The 13562-nt window shown below is 34.9% G+C and overlaps 1 protein-coding gene across 1 annotated transcript in view; it reads left to right on the forward strand.

Annotated features, from left to right (window-relative positions):
• Fmn2 (formin 2) overlaps nucleotides 1-13562 on the forward strand; it is a 371367-nt gene that overhangs the window by 164270 nt on the left and 193535 nt on the right. The window lies entirely within an intron of this gene.

Below are 13562 nucleotides of genomic sequence, written 5' to 3' on the forward strand. Positions count from 1 at the left end.
ACTTCATACTGTTTAGGGCTGGAAATGTAGCTCAGAGGTAGAACCCTTGCCTAGGATATGCAAGGTCTTGGTTTAATCCAAAGCATCCAAAAGCAAAACAAAAACCATCATATTGTTTTATTAACAAAATTTTTATTTCTATTTAACAAGGAACAGACACATGTCATTTTATCACTGTCATCTTTTGAGGGGATACCTATCAGGTATTATTGACATTTGTGCATTTCTTATGGTAGAGAAATTCCTAGATTGCCTGATGACTTGAAATAACCCATTTTCTCATTGTTCTTTAAGCAAATTTTCATGTGCTGTGGTTAAGCTTATACCACAGCTGAAAATTAGCCCACTTTGATATAGATGTATGATTTCAATGTTTTGCCTTTCTTTAATTTTTAAGGTTTAAACAATAATACAAAATGTTCATTCTTATTATGTAATGTATATTATGTTTTATAAGACCAAATGTATGAGAGAATTAAGGGCCTTTCATTTTTGAGTTTCTTTTATGGCAAACACCATATTGCACATGATAGAGGAATTACTTTTTTTTTTTTTTTAAAGAGAGAGAGAGAGACAGAGAGAGAGAGAATTTTTTTTTTTAATATTTATTTTTTAGTTATTGGCGGACACAACATCTTTGTTTTTGTATGTGGTGCTGAGGATCAAACCCGGGCCGCACGCATGCCAGGCGAGCGCGCTACCGCTTGAGCCACATCCCCAGACCAAGAGGAATTACTTTTAATCTTTATAATTAATATTTGAGGGAGACAGTAATATTATCGTCAATATACCCTTTTCCCCTATGAACAAACTAAGACTCAGAGGGCTTTCCAAGTCTCTTCAGGTGATCAACAGTGAGTTAGCCAGAGATTCATGTTTTCAATTCAGATTTGTCTGAATTCCAAAGCTCAAGTTTAAGTCTTAAGTAATTTTGGAGAAAACCATAACTTTTGAGTTATTTTGATAAATTGAAAGTTATCAATAAACATGTTAGTGTATAGATTGGGGACTTAAAGTGGAAGGGCACTAATAGAATTTAGAAGTCTTAGAAATATAAATGTTAGGTCTGGGTATTTAGCTAGAGCACTTACCTAGCACTTGCCTAGCATGTGAGGTCCTATATTCAATCCCAAATACTGGAGAAAAAAAAAAAGAAATATATATTCTGTGTGTGTGTGTGTGTATATATATATATATATATATATATATATATATATATATATATCTCATAAGATAGAAGAATGTGTGGTATGTTTGCCATTTAATTTAGATGGTCTTTGGCAAAATTCCCAGTGTGGGCATGTCTGTGTGTGTGCTTAAAGACCCCATGCTTCCAAATGCTCAAGCATGCTTGGTGGTAAGATGCATAAATAATGCAAATATAGTGTTTATGTTCATCAAATTATCCAGTGTAAAATGTTCAGATGAATATGGTAGCAAGTGTCTTCCTCTAAGAAATGCTAGCTTTTGTAAGTTGTTGCATGTGTTCACTATTATTTTCTTCCCTGAGGCAAATGAGGCTTCTTCCTCTAATAACACCTATCTTTTTCTTTTTACTTTACAGTTCCTCTTTCTGTTGTTAGATATTTATGCAAATAACATTGTTTGCAGTAGGTATTGGGAGAGGGGTTACCAGGGATTGAACTCAGGGGCACTCGACCACTGAGCCACAACCCCAGCTCTATTTTGTATTTTATTTAGAGGCAGAATCTCACTGAGTTGCTTAGCACCTTGCTTTGCTGAGGTTGGCTTTGAACTTACCATCCTCCTGTCTAGCCTTCCTAGCCCTTGGGATTACAGGTACGATCACCACACCCAGCCACAGCAGGTATTTTTGCTCATGCCAGTGTTTGGCTTTTGCTTTCTCAGATGTTCCTGCCTTTGTGGATTTATGGGACCAAGAAGACAAAATTTGGTTCCTACTGTTTGTTTCTTCCTTAAGGTTATTTTGGCTTTTGCCTGAAGGCTCAGTAATGACTTAATTTTCATGTTTTACCTTTATTGTCTAAAGTATGCAAGGCACTCTAGGATGATCTAATCATCTCTAAGGCAAGATCACTGCTGTCGGGTTCTTTGAAATCTCTTTGGAGTGACAGAACACATCTATACAAAGAAAAAAGAATATGTTAAGTATATGAGATGACTTATTTATTTTAAACGGTAGAATTGAGAGGTACATGTGTCATGAGTGATTGTAGTTAGGGAGAGTTTTCAAGATTACTTGGGCTGGAACATGAAATTGCTATTTTGTTAGAGATAGCAGATTGCCCACATTAACAATTTTACATTTCGGTGTTCCTTTCATTCCAGGTGACTATGAGAAACTATCCTGGCTTATGACACATAAGTAGAAATCTGGAGAGTATTCTAATAATTAGTGCCCATTATTTTTTGTCACTTTGTCTTTTCTTCCTTTATTTTACCTAGAATTTGAAAGTGACGGATAGAGCTATAGCATTTTCCCTCATGTTTTCCACATGAGGGAAAGAAAAACTTTTTTAGCCCCTGACTTAAAGTTGACTTATCTCAACTTCACTTAAATCACTTTCTCATTCTTTAACTTACAGATGAAAATAATTTTTAACTGATTCAAATACATTTAAAAATTTTTATATTTTGCCAAGTGGGTTAATTATCAAGAATTGATTCCTAATTAAAATATCTTTATCAGTATACTTTAACTAGATGCTCATATCATTCCCTACAATAATCTTAGTCAATCTCCTAAATCCAGAAAGAGAGGTGGAGAATTAAGTTATAAACAAACATAAATGAATTACTTTTCTCCTCATCTAGACCCTGTGATCATCATTATACTTTCTAATAAACTCAAAGATATTGGAATTCATCTCTTATATCTGATTAATTCCATCAGAATTTAGTTATATTCAGTTTTTATCATTGCTCTTGCACTTCTTTGTCTACCTATGTGAGTTTTCCTCAATATTATATTGTTTGGTTTTGTAAAACCCAGAGATAAGCACAAACTTAGCTAGTTTAAAAGACAGAAGTATTTCTATTACTAGATAAAGATTAGAAGATAGGCAGAAAAAAAAAAGTTTCTACTGTGGTCTGTCTTCTAACTTCAGAGACCCTGAAAGTTTTTAAGATTAGTTTTTATTTTTGAGAGTGAAGGGATGCAGAGAGATGATCAAAGACAGGGCATCTGGCTGGGCTAGAGTGTGAATCAAGTGCTGTATATTTGGCAGAAATAGGCCAGAGGGAGTATGTGACTGTAGTTTTTCTTTCTCAACTCACTGCAATCTATTCTTAAGAGTTAGTCAATTTTTATTTTTGTTTTGTTTTGTGTTCTAAGGCTCCTATTATTTGATTGTTGATCTTCCTGAATCGTTCTAATTTTCTTAATGTTTTCCTTCTTGATCTACTTTTGGAAAATTCTCTCACTTTTTTTTTTCAAAACTTCTAATGAGTTTTTCTATTTCTAGCACTATGTTTTTATGTTTAAAGAACACTTTAGTCCAATAAGGGGATTGTTGCAATAATCCTGGCAATAGGAAAGTCTGGGAACAGGGGCATAGTGGTGGCATGTTGAAGTGAAGTCATATTCTAGAGATGTTTGGAACATAGAGTCAACGAGATTCATTACGTGTTGGATGTGGAATATAAGAGAATGAAAGGAGTTAAGGATGCCTCATCTTAACAGTTGGAGACTCCATCATGGGAGCCAGGAAGAGGTGGGCAGAGTAGGTGTAACTGTTAGATATCCAGTGGGAATTTTAAAAAAACCGTTGGTTTTGCAATGAACAGTTAAGGAAAAGATATTTAACAAAGTGTGGGATAATTTCATACCTAACATTTAACTAGGTGAGACCATCAACACACTGGGTTATGTTGTGAGTTGAGAAGAAGCGCCAGGAAGGAGCCTTAGGACACTATAAGAAGTTGGAGAGAGAAGGAGCCAGCAAAGGAGACTGAGGAGTAGAGAACATTATTAGCAGGAGGAAGATAGCAGTATCTGGGAGGACAAATTAAGCCATAATATCAAGAAGAAGGAATTTCTAATTTTGTCCAATCCTTCAGAGAAATGTGCATTTAGATTTCACAATATCTTAATCATTGCTGACTCAGTAATCAGGAGGAAAACTTGGTTTGGGATAGAATTAAGAAGTAATTTGGCTCTTGTGTATTAGGCTGCTTGTAAACATCATTGTGGTTGTAGTCAGGTGCCCATCAGCAGATGAATAGATTTTAAGAATGTGATATATATACACAATGGAGTTTTACTGAGCCATCAAGAAGAATGAAATTATGGGATTTGCTAGTAAGTGGATGGAAATTGAGAATATCATGCTAGGTGAAATCTACCAGACTCAGAAGATCAGGGGTTGAATGTTTTCTCTAATATGAGGAAGCTAGATCAAAATAAGTGAAAAAAAAGGGGGGTCAGGGTAGGGAATCAAATATCATAATGGCATAGGGAAGATCAGTGGAGTAGAAAGAGATCATGAGGGAAGGATAAGGGACAGGGAAAGGGGAGGAAATATGGAATGAGCTTAACAAAATCATGCTATGTGCATATATAAATATATCACAGGGAATTCCACCTTTGTGTATAAGTAAAAAGCACCAATCAAAAATAAATAAACAAGCAAAAGGAAGGAAAAAAGTAATTGACAGGGAGAAATGTAGAAAGACAGCAAGGACTAAAGATACTTTGTAGGAGGGGGAGGAATTTTATGCTCTTTTGCAGCTTGTGTGTGTGTGTGTGTGTGTGTGTGTGTGTGTGTGTGTGTATGTGTGGTGGTGGTGGTGGTGGTGGTTGTTTTTAACATCCTGGCAGAGGAATCATGTAGATCTGACCTTCATTTGTCTGTTCTTGCTTAATAGTTTGTAAATTGATGAGAAGCCATGAGTGCTTGTGTAGAGCTTTTTGGCATTATCTGGGTGCATTGTGTCTTGGGTAACCACCAGTGTCTTTATCTTGTGGTCTTTCTTCTTGGGCTAGTGAAATTCCCTGGAGACATCCAGTTTCTGGCCTGGGAATTAAATGTGAGTCATACTGTATTCTTGACCCCTCAGGGGTCAAGGGGCTGGTGAAAGTGGGGACTTCTGTATTCAACATGCAGGACAACATATGGTCTCTGTGTTTTCAAATGGTACCCTGTTATACAACCATGACTCCCTGTTCTACAACCATGGCTTTGTCCCAAGACTTTGTTTTAATTTCTCAAGAAAATCAACCTGATAGGTGGGAGGTGTTTTCAGAATGGAGATGTAACTGACTGGTAGTTTTCATCCAGTGCTCCTTACCTTTAGTTCTCCTTCCCTTAGCTGGGCAGGTAGCTACCACCAGTGCTTTGCCTTTTGTGTTGGTTCTCAGCTTTTCCAGTGGCAAGTATGGATAGATCTTTTTTTTTTTTTAGTTGTAGGTGGACAGAATGCCTTTATTTTTATTTATTTTATTTTTATGTGGTGCTGAGTATAAAACCCAGTGCCTCACCCGTGCTAGATGAGCACTCTACCACTGAGCCACAACCTCAGCTCTGAGATATACCATCTTAAGGTTTACTAAATCAGGTAGAGTTAGGTTTCTTTTTTTTTTTTTTTTTTGGCTTTTGTTTTCCCTCTTTCTTTCTTCCAGTTCTTATAAATTTATCTTTTTTAAAAGTCATAGTTTTATGGCTTTTTTTTCTCTCTGTAGGAGAGAATAAAATTAGATGCATGTACTAACTCTGTTATTTTAACCAGAGATGTTTCCTACCAATATGTATATATCTCAGTTCAAATCAAATGAAGCCCTCTGGATGTTAGATGATGCTATTAAGATTTAAACTATTATTCCTTCCCTTCCAAACTGTCATTTTCAGGATCTTTTCTACTTCAGAACTTCATTTTTTCACATCCTGCTTGCATAAGCTCTGCCTTCAACTTATATTATACTGTAATCATTTGTTGATGTATCCACATCACTATATTGTAAGCTCTTATAGATGGGGAGCATATAATCTCCAGCTCCCCAAAGTGTTTTTTAATAGGGCATTTATGAAAAAAATAATAATTTTCAGATTAATCAAATAGCCGCTACATGCCCCCACTATCATAAAGGTGAACGTTTCTAATGCACTGAAACATACAGTGAAATAGAATTTAACTTCACATATGTCCTCCTTTTCCCTGATTTTAAAGTCTAAAAGGTCTAAAGCTGTTTAGAGTTCCTTGAGGAGGTCTCTCAGACAACTTTGGCTCCCAGTGGCTAGGGTAAGATAATAAACCTGGACCATGTCAAATGAGAGGATGTTTCTGATCCCTACTAATTAAGATGGGTTTCTGTTCAAACAAAAATCTTTGCTTCTCAGCAATTTGCAAGTTAACTTTGCAATTTGCAAATCTCAGCAATTTGCAAGTTAACTTCATGTTAACTTTCCTTTTGACTTCCAGATTCCAAATGGGGGAAAGGTGGTTTCTCTAGGCCATCATATTCTTTATCATCATATTCTTTATTTTTCAGTGAGAAGAGGGCATGGACTGTAAATGTAGGCTCTAGGTTATGCAGAGAATAAGTCTTGGAGACAGTTGACTTCAGACCCCACTAGGTCTCATTGCCTTCTAGTCCTGTCCATATGTATGAAATGACACATTACTATCTGTGTGTTTAGCTTCTGCTAATGCCACTTCTCTTCCCACATGCCATAGCCAAAATCAGTATTGATGGTTTTGCTATGGGTTCTTGTTTAATCTCCCATGTTACTGTCAGTACAAGAAAAATTGTCGTTCTTTTTGCAGAGATTATTTCCAACCTGGTTTGTCTAAAACCTCTTAATAAAGATTCATGTTAGGACAATATTAGAACATTTTCTGTATAGAAATATGAGAGGGACCATAATAATAACATAATAGTAAACATCTCCTGAGCATTTGCTTTGTGTGTGGCACTGTTTCTGAACATTTTACTTGTTTTTTGTTTTTTTTTGTAATTTGTTGGTTTTGTTTTCGTTTTCTTTGAGATGTGCTTCATACTCCCAGGCTCAAATGATTCTTCCACCTCAGCTTCTTGAATTCTGGAAGTACAGACATGTGTCACCATGTCTGGCTTTATTTGTATTACTCAATCTCCTGCCAGAACCCTGTAGAGTACATGATCTTATTAAGTCTGTTTAGTAGAGGAGAAAATTCAAAAGTTGTAGTTATGCAGAAAATAAGTCCTGGAGCCAATTGACTTCAGGCCCCGGTATCTCAGTGCCTTCTAGTTCTGTCCATCAGATGACAGTGAGACATGGCATTATTATCTTTGTGCTCTGTGTTTTTGAACTCTGATGACTGCCAGAGTGAAGTTATTTGTTTATGAAGGGATAATCTGATTGGTGTCCAGGAATGCTCAGTTTGTCCAGTAATATTAAGGTTAAAGTTAATTTTCAGGAGTTACTTACCTCACTCTATTTCAAGCTTTCCATAACCAAAGAAAATCTTTTTCCAAGGCTCTTCTATACCAGGTTCTTCTACATACAATCATGCAATTGTAATGGAAGGGTCTGTCCACATTATCTTATGTGCATCTATACATCTGTTGTCTCTCATTTCATCTCTATGGCAATTAGTAATTTTGGCTGTTTTGATTGGCTAGGCCTATATGAGAAGCCCACTTTCCCGACTAGTAGATTTCTATCCACTGAGTCCTGATGCTTTCTTGTGTCCTCTGTCGAAATAGAGCCTAGAAGGAAAGTAAAAACATTCATATTAAATAAAATAATTACAGGTTAGAGAGAAAGAGAGAATCACAAGTTGGAACTTGAAGTCTAAGGGACAAAGAGCCACAGATCAACAACATGGTGTGGCGGTTAACCTCTTGGTCCCCAAATATCCCCACCTCTTGTTATTTGTGCCTGTGGGTAATTCCTTCCCTGTGTGTTAACTGGACTTTGTGACTTAAAATGAATATAAATAATGTAATATAACAGAGGTGACATGTTATAACCACCAAGATTAGCTTACATAAAGAGGAGAGTCTGTCTTGTGTTCCCTTTTTCTCTCACTCTAAAACCAACTGCCTTGTCTTGAGCAGTCCTGTGGAGAAAACCATCTGGGCCACATGGTTTTCCAACCACTAGGGAGGGATAAGATGCTGAGGCTCTCAGCCTGCAGAACTCAACCCTCAGTGAGTGAGCTTAGAGGTCCTCCTACAGAGTCTTCAGATGAGAATATGGCTCTGGCCAACACATATGTGATTGCAGTTTTTTTTTTTTTTTTTTTTTTTATGGGAAACCTTAAGGCAGAGACCCTCAGCTAAGCTGTATCAGTATCCTGACCTACAAAGAACTTTGAGATGATAAATGTATTCTTAAGCTTTAGTGTAGCTTATTTTTCAAAAATGAATAAATAATAAATCTGATAATAAATACCGAGAGATTTTCTAGTTGGCAGCAGAGTCTTTTTGTCCACTTTAACAAATCACATAGAAGGATAAAGGGAGGAGACTACAGTGACTGGGATAGCATTCAGGGCTAGTGGAAGGAAGGGACCATCTATGCAGCTTGGAAACTGTTCCAGTCCTATCCCATCCAGTAGATCCCTGAGTAAAAACAAATAAACAAACAAAAAGAACCCATAAAAGTTGGAGAAAGTCAGGCACTAGCAGGTTCAATGGTTTAAGATGTTGCATTCAACAAGAATGTATATCACATCATGTTGAAAATTAAAGCGAACTACTTCAACTGGCTACTGAAATATGCAAAAGTTTTGCAAAGTTGGCTAATAATTTGTGTTTTGTTTGAAAAATTTCTTTTAAGGCAAGTTCTTAAAATATGTTCCTTTTCTTTCTGTGCAGTTATTTGTAAGCACAGAGACAGGAATGTCATGCAGACATTCAGGCAGATATGTTGCTTTGCTTTCTGATCTGTTGGTGATATATCATCTTAGTAGGTTTGAATGAGACACCTGTCCCATGTTTCTGATGCTGAAGAAGGCAGGACATGGTAATTGCAAGACCAAATGGCACAGAATGAACAGTGGATTGTCATCTGCTTGCGAATAATGTCATGTGTCTAGTGAAAGATTGTTTCCTACCTTGGTCTGTAGTCCTTGGTTGCTTTTTAATTTCTCTTTCCTTAATTCATTTTATATCCTATAATATCTTAACATTAAAAGGGATTTTATTTCTATTTGGACATTTTATTTTGAGGCATATTTTATATTTTAGGTTAACTATTCAAGTTACAAAATGAGCTTTTTCACTCTTCATTTTGTATCACTATTGTTTAATAACAATGGCTTTGGGTCTTACTGAACTCATGCCTGTGGAGTTCATTAAAGGAAGAGCTATTTTTGCACTTCACTTTTGATTTTTAAAAGCAAATATTTAATCCTGAACCTAATTTTAAGCTAGCATATTTTCGGTTCTGACTCTAGTTTCTAACCAATGTATTAAAAAATAATACACATTTTAAACTTAATTATACAAATGATTCTAAGGCTTTTTGAATTATCCTTCTCTCAATAACATTATCTATTTTCTTTTAAAAAAATTGTTTTATTAGTTGCTCAAGACAATACAATGATCTTGACTTTACATTATCTATTTTCTCCACATGATAAACATATGCTATAAACAAAAGTTATATCTCACCTAAGAAAGTCTCAGAGAAGCTTAGTGTCTTGATTAAAGATGCACGGCCTGGGGGCTGGGGATGTGGCTCAAGTGGTAGCATGCTCGCCTGGCATGCGTGCGGCATGGGTTCGATCCTCAGCACCACATACAAACAAAGATGTTGTGTCTGCCAAAAACTAAAAAATAAATATTAAAATTCTCTCTCTCAAAAAAAAAAAAAAAGATGCATGGCCTGTTGTATGAGATCTTGAAAGAGTAGTGTTCTATTTCTCAACATTTAGCACGTCATCAGTATTTTATAAGATTTTAGGCTAAAAATAAAATTTCTATCCATCTTAGTCTGGAGTGATTATTAACACATGGTCATTTATAAGTTGCTTAAAGAAGAGGTTAACACCTCTACTAATTTTAATCCTGGAAAGTTAGCGCATTTGAGAAATGAATACTCTTAATGTGCACAAAGGGCCAGTGTTTCCTTTTAATGCCTCCTGTTTTCTTGTACCCTTCTACATAAAAACAGAACAGATGCTTCCTGCTTCCTGGTTAAATCTGAATATATATAAATATATATTTATACATATATGCATATATATTTGAAAAATAATTAAAAGCAAATTATGGACTTGTTTGTAGGTTGAGAAGAAGTGGCAGTGACATGGCACCCAGACAATGATGGGTGTTCCTGAAATGTTTTTAAGTACTGAGAAGGAAATAGATGTGGCTTCTAATCTGAACTATAATCACAGTAGCACTTAGTTGAATATTAGAGGATAAAATAATCTGAATTAAATATCACTGAAAGTCCTGAATTCCAGACTTATTTATGGTCTAAAGTCTAGTCTTCACTTAATAGTTTAAAGGCTTGATAATTACGAGGTAGTGTGTAGTGAACAACACCCAACAGCGATATGTCAGATTGTACATTTGGTTCTAATATTTCATCATTCAGGTAAAAGTGCATCCCTCAATAGAAACAGTTGGATTTTTTTTTCTCTTTGATACATGAGGGAATTGAAACACAACTAGAAATACACAGAAAATTGTTCAACTTTGAATTTGGTAATAAGGCTTAATTAGAATCCAAAGGATCTCCTAACAGTTGAAGTTGGGTGAAAAACATTTCACATGAAAAAAGGAATTAGCCAACTACACGCCAGACTTTTTATTGTTGTTATTGCCTTTGGTTGCCATGAATACCCAAGATCAAAACTTTGCTAATGTTTTCTGGTATTTACCCCCTAATACACGATCTACAAATTATTAAATAACTTACTTGAAGTAATGTAGCAGCAAATAAAATTTAAATTTAAACATAGTTTAGTTCAATTCCATGTTCTACATTCTTTTTACATCAGTGAACTATACCTCATAGAAATAGTGTTCCTTTTTGAGCCATTATTATTTTGATATAATTGCAATACTCAGATGTTTAACTCCCTAAACAAGGCTGAAGTTTTGGACCTGGAAATGAGAATTATTTGAATCTTTTACCACCTTTTATATTTGTGTGTGTGTGTGTGTATTTATTTATTTTGTGTGTGGTGGTGGTAGGTTTGCTGGGGATTTAACCCAGGGCCTCACATGTGAGAGGAGAGCAAAACCTGCACCTCCAACCACATATATGTGTATGTATGTATATCTTGTATATATATGCATTTAAATACATATATATATATATACATATATATATATATATATATATATATATTTTTTTTTTTTTTTTTTTTTTTTCCATTAGTGTGATTGTAACTAGAAATCTGATTGGAGTTTTCTCAGCTGTCTGCAGACTTTCAGGACTTGAAAATTAAGCACATTCCCACCCCATAGCTCTAATCTCAACTTATTATTTTGCAATTAACTGTTAACATTTCTAGTAAACTAGTATAATCCTTGATGTATAGGAAACACTTGACATTTGCTGAATACTTTGGTGAATGCATTATCTAATTTCCTTCATTTTAAACCTGAATCAATTGAAAATGCACCGCCTACCTAATCACAGATTTAAGGGAGGGAGCAATGGAAGACATTATTAAAAATCTAGTAACATTAATTTTAATCTATGTCCTATATTCTGAAATGTTCACAGATGCTTTTTAAATTGGGGAAGTCTGGCACTTCAATAACCTTAATCTTTCTCAAATTACATATTTTTATCTGTTTCCTTCCTAGAACTCCCATCTCTGTGTCCATTCATCTCTGGGAAGCTAATTTTCCTTTCTTTTCAGCTACATAAGGATGACTATATTGTATCCTCAACACTGCTGATGCCCACTGGAATTGAGTTAACATCTCTCAAATATGAAGCAAACTAAGAGAAAATTGTGTGGAGAAACAGTAATTGTGTGGAAAATCTCCAGTGAGATTTTCTGTGCATAAATAAAAAATGAGGTTTCATGGGTTAGGATTTTTTGAAAAGTCTTTTAGGAACATATGACATTTAAAATTTTTTTTTGTAGGTACATAACATTTCATGAGAGAAAAATATATGAAATCTCAGCATTTTTACAAGTTTCATGTACAGAAAGCTTGTAGTGATAATAGTATGTTTTTAAAAATGATGGATAGTCCAATGAAAAACATCTTTTATGAGTTTTGTTTAAATATGAATGATTTTGTTGTGTAGTTTTTCCATGTTCTAAGGATGAAATCTTAAACTAAATTGACCATTGACATTTCCTTCATAATTTTCCAACCAATCTCTCGCTATGTCACTAAAGGAATACAGAAAATTACTGGACTATTACCTAGCTAGTAAATTCTCAAGCCAGAAATTTTGTTTCACTTAGTATTTTTTTTTTTTTAGCTCCAGACCCTGCATAAATCTAAAGAAGATAATTCCATACATGAGTTTGCTGTCTTTATTAGCTTTATTTTGTTTTGTTTTACATTTTGTTACATATTTCCCCAACAGAAATTACTAGTTAATCTCTTTAATTTTTCAAGTATAGTCACATTTAGTTGGACTAGATATTTGCTACATTGAAACATTAAACAGTTTGTGCTATGCCTGACAAGGTCTAAGGAATAAGAAGATTCGTGTGAGAATTGTAAATTCTTATATTTATATTGGAGGCCTATTTTTTATATTGAGATAGTGGCTTATTATTAGGGGGGAAGTATCACATTCTATTTGGTATAATTGTTGGTGAATCTGGGCTCTGTTCCCAGAAATGCTAAATTACCTTGGTTAGATTTCTCATCCATTCTGTTCTTCCATTTCCCACTTTTATTTCTTAATTCTTTCTTGGAATTTTGCCAGAGTCAACTGGGAAATGTCTCGTGTGTACTTTAAGCTTTGAGAGAAGAAACATGGTAAAATGCCTCAGTTATCAAAATAAATATATCCAATTTGTGATCATCCACATTATAATTTTTCTCTTGGAAATCTTTAATCCTTCAAGAGGTTCCCTGGCTACTTGGCAGAAATCCGTCTGGGCAAATGTAATGTCTTTCTAGCTAATGTGTATGTGGGAAATGCAGAATGATTTTGGTTAATCTATGCTTAAACCAAGTAATAGGCCACATGTACCCCAAAAATATACCACAATACTTCCAGGCCAAGAAATACATTTAAAGAATATATTCTAGGTTTCCTGATTGTCTATTCTGCTTCTTCCCTTATAATCATGGGTAGTTTTTATTTATTTTTTGATGCTTTTTAAAATTTTTATTTATTTTTATTAGTCCTTTTTAGTTAAACATAACATTAGGATTCATTTTGGCATTATTATAAAAGAATAGAATAAAATTTTCTCTACTTGAGTCCCCAGCATTTCCTCTTTCCTCTTCCTCCTCCCTCCCCATTTCCTTCTTTGTACTCTACTGATCTATTTGCTGTTTACTTATAGTTTTTTTTATTATTATTATTCATGGTGGTATATTCACATATGTTAGGTCAGATTCATTCCACTGATGTTCCCTTATTCTGTCCCTCCTCCCTCCCCCACAATTCCCCTCCTTCACTGATCTTTCTTCGGTTTTGATGGAATCATGAGTT

The sequence above is a fragment of the Marmota flaviventris genome, chromosome 12 (assembly GCF_047511675.1).
Source record: "Marmota flaviventris isolate mMarFla1 chromosome 12, mMarFla1.hap1, whole genome shotgun sequence".
Classification (NCBI taxonomy): Eukaryota; Metazoa; Chordata; class Mammalia; order Rodentia; family Sciuridae; genus Marmota; species Marmota flaviventris.